This window comes from Chiroxiphia lanceolata, chromosome 3 (genome assembly GCF_009829145.1).
Source record: "Chiroxiphia lanceolata isolate bChiLan1 chromosome 3, bChiLan1.pri, whole genome shotgun sequence".
Taxonomy (NCBI): Eukaryota; Metazoa; Chordata; class Aves; order Passeriformes; family Pipridae; genus Chiroxiphia; species Chiroxiphia lanceolata.
Window position 1 is genome coordinate 112,069,250 of NC_045639.1, and position 9,007 is coordinate 112,078,256.

Below are 9,007 nucleotides of genomic sequence, written 5' to 3' on the forward strand. Positions count from 1 at the left end.
CTGGCCTTGAACACTTCCAGGGATGGGGCAGCCACAACTTCTCTGAGCAGCAGTTTTAAAGGTTGATTTGCATGAAATGAAACATTTGATGCCACTAATTATAAAACTTTTATTTTAGCAAATATATATTTTTTTTACCTTTACTGAGTCTAATTTTCGCAAAACAACACCCTTAATTTTTCTTTTATGTTACAATATGGCACTTCAATGATTTCTGATTTTTGGCATATGTTGAGTCAGGAGATGAACGGAAACCAATGTTTTCCCGTAGTATTTTTTTTTTACTAGGAATTGGGGTGTTTTCCTATGAAAAATGATTTTTAATTTTCCAACCAACTCCAGTATTTATGAAAAATGATTCACAGCAATGTTCTGTGAATTCTTAAAGCAAAGGCAGCATCAATAGAAGGAGTTAAACACTGCAGATAAGAGCTGGATGATGAAATAAAGTACCATGCCATCCTTATTCAATCTATTCATGCAAAACTTCTTAAAAAGAGGATATTGGAAAAAATGATCACTAGCTTTTCAGTAGATTGTGGAAAGATGAGAACATCATCCATAGAGACACGACTGGATTCAGTTCTTGAAATACTACTTATGTCCTCTCCTCTGGAAATATCATGTGGAGGATGATGAGGAAAGAGCTCCATTTATCAAAATGGGAAAGGATGAAGGTTTCCTGCCCTACTGAAAAGGCTTAGGAGGAGTGTTAACCCAAGCCAGAAGAGTAACATATCTTGGCTCTGATTCCCAACTTCCATAAACTGCAAGGATGAATATTAGATTTTGAGCTTGGATTCAGACAGTTTCAAGAGCAATTATCCATCCATGCTCTGTAATTCAGCTATGAATTGGTCTTCCAACTCTTCTCTCATTAAGGTCTGAGTTTCTATTTATTTGGATTTCAAAGTCCATTCCTGCTGTTGCCGTTTTGACTTTTCCTCACACTACAAACATCCAAGAAGGTACACGGAAAAGGGGGTTGATCCAATATCTTCTTTATTTAAGACAGGAAACGTGTAAGCAGATGATCTATTAATACAACATTTATTAATACCCTCCTCACACACAGGAACCAAAAATCACAAGGCTGGCTTTGAAGCTGGGACTCCCTCACAGCAAAGTTTCCAGCGAAGTGCAGGTGCCTGCCATATGAGCAGAGCAGACCCTGGGACCACGAGTGAGCGATTTGATGACTGCTGTGTGCTCAGTGCCCGGAGTAGATTCATGTCAAGGTGACACTTCCCTGGCTCAGGTCTCCCCTTGTCTCTTACCGAGGAGCTGTAGATATTTTACTCCTGCAGGTTCCTTTTCTTACTTTTTTTAGTGCCTGATAGATGTTGTTCCTAAACACTTTTGCAGGTGATTACTGTGGGGAATTAGTAAGCTTCTTATTCACACCTTTCTGTCCAACCCCTCTTGACTTGCATAATTCATTAAGCCAGAGGAAACAAGGGATCTCACAAAGCCCTGGCCAGCCCTAGAGGGGCTTTGCAATGGTTTAAGTTAATGATCGTTTTGGGAAATGTCTGCGTAGCTGTTAAGCGTTTTGAGTCCCCTCCCATTCTTTCCCCTGTTAATAGGTGATTGTGCCACTGAGACGTTCCCCAGGAGAACCCTTAATGTGAAGTATGACCCTTGTTGCCTGTTGACATGCTGGCTAACAAGGATGAGACATCAGACTTAGGTTCCCAGAAGCAGTGCCTAAATTTTTGTGGTTTTCAAGCACTATAAATTTTGTTTTCTAGCACAGGTTAGGTTTGAACCCCTACCTGCAAACACTCATGTCCCAGGTGTCCCTTTCCAGTCCTAGGGACACTGGTAAAGGAAAATACAGATGTGAAAGAGGCCCTGAAGCCTTCAGACCTGCCAAGTTCCAACAAGTTTCTCAGCTCCTCCCCAAGGTGGATACATGGAGTCAAGGCATGAATGAAGGAGTAAAGCTTTCTGGCTAAATGATACAGGTCCAGTGATGCTGCTTCAAGGGCGTGAGATCAAACTCTTGGGCAATGTCCACACTTTTCACATTTCAAAGGAGCATTCCCAGGTGCTTTAATTTGCTTTTGGTCCTCAGATTGGTCCCTTGCATATTTTTGGCCTTGGCTCACCAGCATCTGTCCAAACAGTTTCCAGGCACAGTTGGGCAACCAGCACAGCAGGGGCCATTCCCAGTTGGCAGTTTGGATATAGCTCCTCTGTTTTGGAAAGTGGGAGAGTTTAATGAATGGATGCAGGTATTTCTGTGCCAGTTGGCCTCCTGGGCTAGAGAACAGTCCGGGTTTAATTTTCTAAAAGAGACATAGCCTCGGGTCTCCTCCTTATCTCTGCCATTAACTTCCTGGGTAGTGAGGGTTTGGCTGTTTACCTATAAAAACGACTTTGTGAAAATGGAGCTTGCATGAAAGAATGGTTTCAAAGACTATTTATTATGAATATGGTTCTTTTTAACCTAACAAGTCATTCACAAAGTGATCTTGGCTTCCTTGGACTGAGTTAGTGTTCAGAGACATTCACTGATCATTTACAGCAAGAAACATTCAGCCTCTGGTTTGTTTTCTTTGCTTCCTTTTTGCAGTGGGGACCGGCCAGCTGAGAGATCTGCTTTTGTTTTCCTCTCCTTGATTTGATGATTGAAGCTTTTCAAACAGATCTACAACTCACGGCAAATATCCAGGATGAATTTCTATATAAATAAACACTTGGGATGAGGTTATTTTGAAGAACGGCAGTGTCAGTGCCTCTAAATGGCAAATAATAGAGTGAACTGAGCCCAGTCACTTTTTTTCCCTGGAGCTGGAGAACTGCTATCCCTCCTGTTAACCTGTGCCTCTCTGCTTTGTGATCTTTCCTGGTGCTTCTGAAGCACAGTAAGGGCTGGCTAATGGTCAGTCCAGGTCCACAGTGAGAAAAAGGAGACTCTTCCCATTAACACGTTTCCATTAAGTGGGGTGAGGATCACTCCAGGTCTGGCTGCTCATGGGATGTGGGCTCAGGGGAGGTCAGCCCCTTACAGGGATGTCCACACTCAGCCTTTCCCAGGCGGGGATGTCTCGGGAGACGTGCTGGAGGCAGGCGTGTGTTGCCTAAGCATAGCTCTTGGCTCCATTGCTTGCTCATCTGTGGCTTTGCCTTCGCTCACTTGTTTCCTCAGATGAGTTCCTCTGCCTGCTTATTTGTGTTAGGAAAATTATCGTTCTTGTGTTTCGGTCTGTGTCGCTTCCTCTGGGCCTGTTTTGTTATTGCACCGAGGGATGTCTCTAATGAAGTGGACGGAAGGAGGAGGACTCAGGGCTTATTTTTATCCTATACATAGGAAGTTGGCCAGGACAGGGAAAAACAGAGCAGAAAGTCCTCAGAGCACTTCCACCCCTTGGGGCTGGAGACAGCAATCCCCACAGACCTGGCTCAAATGTTCCACTGCTGCCCAGGGAGCTGCCGAGGGAGGGAAACTTTCTCCACAGTTTTGCTTGTTTGTTTTTGAAAGGAAGAGCGTGTGCTGCTTCCTGCCACAAGGATGGGGCTTTCTGCCCTGCCATTGCTGCCATCCATGCTTCTTTTATTAAGGAATTGAACCTCAGACTACCAGACTGACTTAAAAAAAAAAGGGAATTTGTATATGTGTGTCGGTAGTGTGACAGCACCATGGGGCCCTGACAGGGCAGTTACATCACACTTTTCTAAAGGGATGTGGGAGCTGGTCCAATGAGCCTCAAACCCAAACTGAACAGACAGAATCAAGGCAGCAACACACTGCAGAAATGCAGAAAAATGTAGTGATTATGCTGTTACCAAAAAGAAGAGGATAGGATTAACCCAGACCTTGTGGTTTTTTAGTTTGCTAGGAAAAAGGGTGATGGCTTTAAGTCAAAGGAGAGTAGGTTTAGCTTAGATATTAGGAAGAAATTCTTTACTATGAGAGTGGTGAGGCACTGGCACAGAGAAACTGTGGCTGCCCTATCCCTGCAAATGTCCAAGGCCGTGTTGGAGCAACCTGGTCTAGTGGAAAGTGTCCCTGCCCATGTCAGGGGATTGGAATGAGATCTTGAAGGTCCCTTCCAACCCCAAACCATTCTGTGATCCTATGATTCTGTGGTTCTATGATTCTGTGATTCTGTGGTTCTGTGATTCTACAATTAATGGCTTATTAGATCACGCTGTTATCCTAGAAATTTTGGGGAAATTGAGGCACATGTTTTAAGTCTAGATGTTTGCCTTGCATTCCCATTTTTTTTGTCAGATTTAATCTCCTTTCCAGAAGACTGCAGGCTGTATTTTTGCCTTTTTTTTTTTTTCAGTGGTCACATCCAAGGAGAGGAGCAACAGGCTAGACAGTCGGAACTCTCCCACGCAACTTCCCTGGCACAGACCAGCATCACCACTGAGCATCTCCCTCCTCTGCTGCTGGTCCTGTCACACAGCTGGGCTTCAAAAGAAGATGCTCCTCTTCCATGTGCTTCAAAGAGAAACCAGGAGCCACAGAACAATTACTCCCACTCACAAGACGAGGGGAAATCCTCTTCTAACAAGGGATCATCCTGTTACAACGAGGATGTCTGGTGATTTATGACTTGCTGCTTTAAACTCTCCTTCCCCTATGAAGAAACACAGGAGACAGTAAAGCTGGAGGGAGATACAAGAGAGAACTGACACTGGCAATACTTGAAATACAGTGGGAGAGCTGGGAAAATCCTTTCTTTCTGTCCTCATTAGCATGACTTAATTAATACTTACAATCTTATCAAACAGAAGTTACCATGCAGGAGGGATGTGCAGGCTGGAAATCAAAGCTTTAATAAATAGATATTTTAAGACCAAAAGAGCACCACTGTAATTTTGTCTAGCTTCCTGTGTAATTGATGCCAGAGATAGACCTTTTCAACTAAAAAAAAAAAAAAGTGGATTTAATGGGGAAGTATTGTGATATTTTTTGGGTGAAACTTGTAACAAGAAAACTTTGAGTGGTTTATTCTGCAAAATCCAACTTATCTGCACTTGATTGGCTTCTATTTTCATCTTCTATTCTTAAGCGTCCTCTAAATCCCAAAGATTGCCTGTTCTGTAGGGCTTATACATCCATTTTATTAATCTTTTTTCTGTTATTGACTCCAACTTTATAAAAAAATATCTCAACCTGGGGCAAAAAAAAAATTGCCTTTTTTTGATGCTGAAAAACTCTTGCAACTTACATTAAACACTGCAAAAATTAATATCTCTGCCATCAGTTCTGTTATTGTCTCTGACATTTTTATAGATATCCCATCTCACTTAATTTGTGTTGTGTTTGTGCCTTAGCCTGGGTCTTAGGAGAGGTGACATCTCTTAATCTCAAGAATATTTTGTCATCTTGATGTCTAGTGTGGCAGTAAGACAAGTTGTCCCCACGGGAATCAAGAGGAAACAGAGTTAAAGCAGAAGCTCCTCTGTCACCCATGGAAATTGAATGCCAGGCCAGCTTGTGTTAGGAGCAAGCTCATCCGAAATAGCTTTTGAATATAGAGAAGGTCATGATTTTAATCCAGACTGAGTCCATCAGTCTCAGAGGATTTTACACCAACATCACTGAGATTTGAATTTGCACCAGAATGTTAAGAAGAGGCCATTAGCAGGATAGATTTCTCAGTGCTAAAGGGGGAGAGAGTAACTGTGAATTATAAAGCCACATCCTTAGTGGTGGCTATAAATTTGGATAAACCTCCTCCCCCAGTGCTCTGGATTCTCACATGCTGTCTCATCAGGCTGCTTCCCTCTCACTTGTGAAATATATTACAGTAGCCAAATTACCAGGGGATGAATGACCTCAATAAATTCAGTCATTCTGCTCTAAGAGAAGATACCATGCTGTGGAGAACAGAGTGAGAATGCATTTTTTCTCCCCAGACTTGCAATTATTCCCATTGTGTGTCAATTTTATTGACAGGTGATTTTTTTTTTCCTCCCTTGGTTGGCCGCAATTTGAATTTTTCCATTCTGCTTCCCACTGTAAATACCTTTTCCAATCACTGTATTTTAGCTTATATCAATGAAGTCTGTACAGGGTAAGAGAATAAAGCAGGACAGGGCCTCAGGTGGTGTATATCTACCTTGCTCAACACATTTCAAGAAACTCCCTGATGCTCTGACAGCTCAGGATCCATGCAGTGCTGTGAACATTGGACATAATCCTACCTTATTTTTTTTGTAGACAGACTTGTTAAGCTGTGCATGGGAGAAGTTGTCCCCTAAGTTATTAGAGGAATTTGATTGTTTCTTCTTTTTTTTTCTTTTTTTTTTTTTTTTTTTTGCAACATGTACTTATAGAGAATCACAGAATCACAGAATGGTTTGGGTTGGAAGGGGCCTTTAAGATCATCCGGTTCCAACCTCACTGCTGTGGGCAGGGACACCTTCTGCTAGAGGTGCCCCTCCAATCTGACAAAATTAAATATTTATTTCCGGAGAAAAATTTTATACAGATTCAAAATCAGCCCATCTTCATCTAAAATTCAGCAAATGCTTTTCATCTGCCTGGTAACTTGACTCAGTGCTCTAAGCAAAGAGCCTGGGGCAATGGCATCTGAGAGGCTCCCAACAGCAGCAAAGTTCAAACCTCACTGGGCAAAATATCCTGAGCTCCCTGGGGAAAGCCTCTGAATGGCAGGAGAGGCAGAAAACAGGTGAAAAAATCTCTACCCCAAATCCCTAAGCACTGTGGGGTTTTTTTTTACAAAACCTTGTCAATATTAATGGAGCTTCTCTTCCAATTGAGAGCAAACAGAAAGGACTAAAAGTTTGTTTCAGCATCCATACAGACAGCTCTAACATTTCTGAGGAAACACACGCAAAAACTCTGTACCGAGAAGAAAGGAGGTGCAATTTCCATGAGAGACAATTTAACATGAACAAACTGATAATGAAAACTAAATTCATTACTTCTTTAATCAGCTTCTGGATAGCCAAAAAAATAAACCAAAAAAACCCAAATCACCAACCATGAGTAGCATCTGTAAGAATCATGGAATTATAGAATCATAGAATGGTTTGTGTTGGAAGGGACCCTAAAGATCTTCCAGTTCCAATCATCGCTGCTCTGGTTCAATGCCAAGTGAATCACCACCATGTCTGGAACTGACTCTTGCCTCATCAACTTATAACCTTATAAGTAAAACGTGGACATCTGTTCTGAACTTCTCATGGAGTCTGCCCCTGAAGCATCTGCAGTAAGACTGATGCTTGTTGTTGGAGGATGATCTCACACACCATGACACCCCAAGGGGTCCTAATGCCAAAATGACATGATGAAGAATCGTGACCACAGGACCTGGAAACATTGAAGATCAGGTTGGACAGGGCTCTGAACAAACTGATCTAGCTGAAGACGTCCCTGCTTATTGCAGAGGGATTGGAATAGATGAACTTTAAAGGTCCCTTCCAACACAAACCATTCTATGACTGTATGACCTTGGACATCTGCGACTTGATGGCTTGAGAAAGGTCTTACTGATGGATTTGATCCCATTCTTGCATACTGGAGGAGGACCTGTGGTGTTTGCTTTCTCCCCAGGCGGTGAGCTGGATCATGCAGCAGCTCCCATGCCAGTTGAAGAGCCTCAGTCCCAACTTGAGATCCAGCCATGGAGCTTGAGAACCAGTTTGACCATTTCAGTCAGGTCTGGTGGAGACAGTAAGTCTTCATTTTGTGCACGCTGCTTTTGTGTGAGAGCAAAGCACGTGAAAAGGCTCCTCCCTAAAATCTCTGACCAGAGTAATTGCTCCACAACTCATTACCAAAGTCAGCAGTGTTGCAGTACTGGAAAGTTCATTCCCTTTTTCTTATCATTAAGATCAGAGGTGGAGAGAGATAAACTAAAAGACAATGACAGAACAGCCCTCATTTCTCTAGGATGAAGAACAAATGTGGAAGGTCTGATACAGGAAAACAAGAACCACCCAGCAAGTACTTCAGTGGAGCTTCAGTGGAGTTTTGTCTCATTCCAGTTGGTGTTGGAGCTCTTACTGAGCAGGGCCGTGGTGGTGGCTGCAAGAGCATTCATTGCCCCTAGTTCTCAGAGGCAGAAACCCACTGAGATCAGAAATCCATACTAGAGCAAGGAAGTCTTACAGCTACAGTTACCCATGGTTACTCCACTTCCTTGTAGATTTTTGATTATTCTTGAGCAATTTTAATTCCCGTCTGGTATTCTTGGTATTATCAATGTCAGTTTTTTCTCTCTCATCAGACGTAAGGCAAGATGCTCTTGATAACACCTGCATCAGCTTCCAGCTTGATTCTTTCTCCCTCTGACCTGAATCATGGTCTCACAGGAAAGGGCCAATGGTATCCTCAGGTGAATTAGGAGGAGCATTGCCAGCAGGTTGAGGGAGGTGATCCTGTCCCTCTGCTCAGCCCTGGTGAGGCACATCTGGAGTGCTGTGTCCAGTTCTGGGCTCCTCAGGACAAGAGAAATATGGAGCTCCTGGAGCAGGTCCAGCAGAGGGTGACAGAGATGATGAAGGGACTGGAGAATCTCTCTAACAAGGAAAGGCTGAGGGAGCTGGGGCTGTTCAACCTTGAGAAAAGACACTGAGAGGGGACTCATCCATATTTGTCAGTGTCTGCAGGGAGGGGGCAGAGGATGGACCAGACTCTGCTCAGGGATGCCCAGCAATGGGACAAGAGGCCATGGGCACAAGCTGATGCCCAGGAAGTTCCATCTGAATATGAGGAAGAATTTCTTTCCTCTGCAGTGACTGAACACTGAACAGATTGTCCAGAGAGGGTGTGGAGTGTCCCCCACTGGAGATATTCCAGAACCATTTGGACACAGTCCTGTGCTGTGTGCTCTGGGATGACCCTGCTTGAGCAGGGAGGATGGACCAGATGACCCACTGTAGTCCCTTCCAACCTGACCCATCCTGTGACTCTGTGATTCTGAGATTATTTCAAAAATGCTCTATTTGAGAAGGCCAAGGGCAGATTGAGACACCCATGTTCTGCTTGTGCTGCTGTGACAAAGGAAAGAAAAGG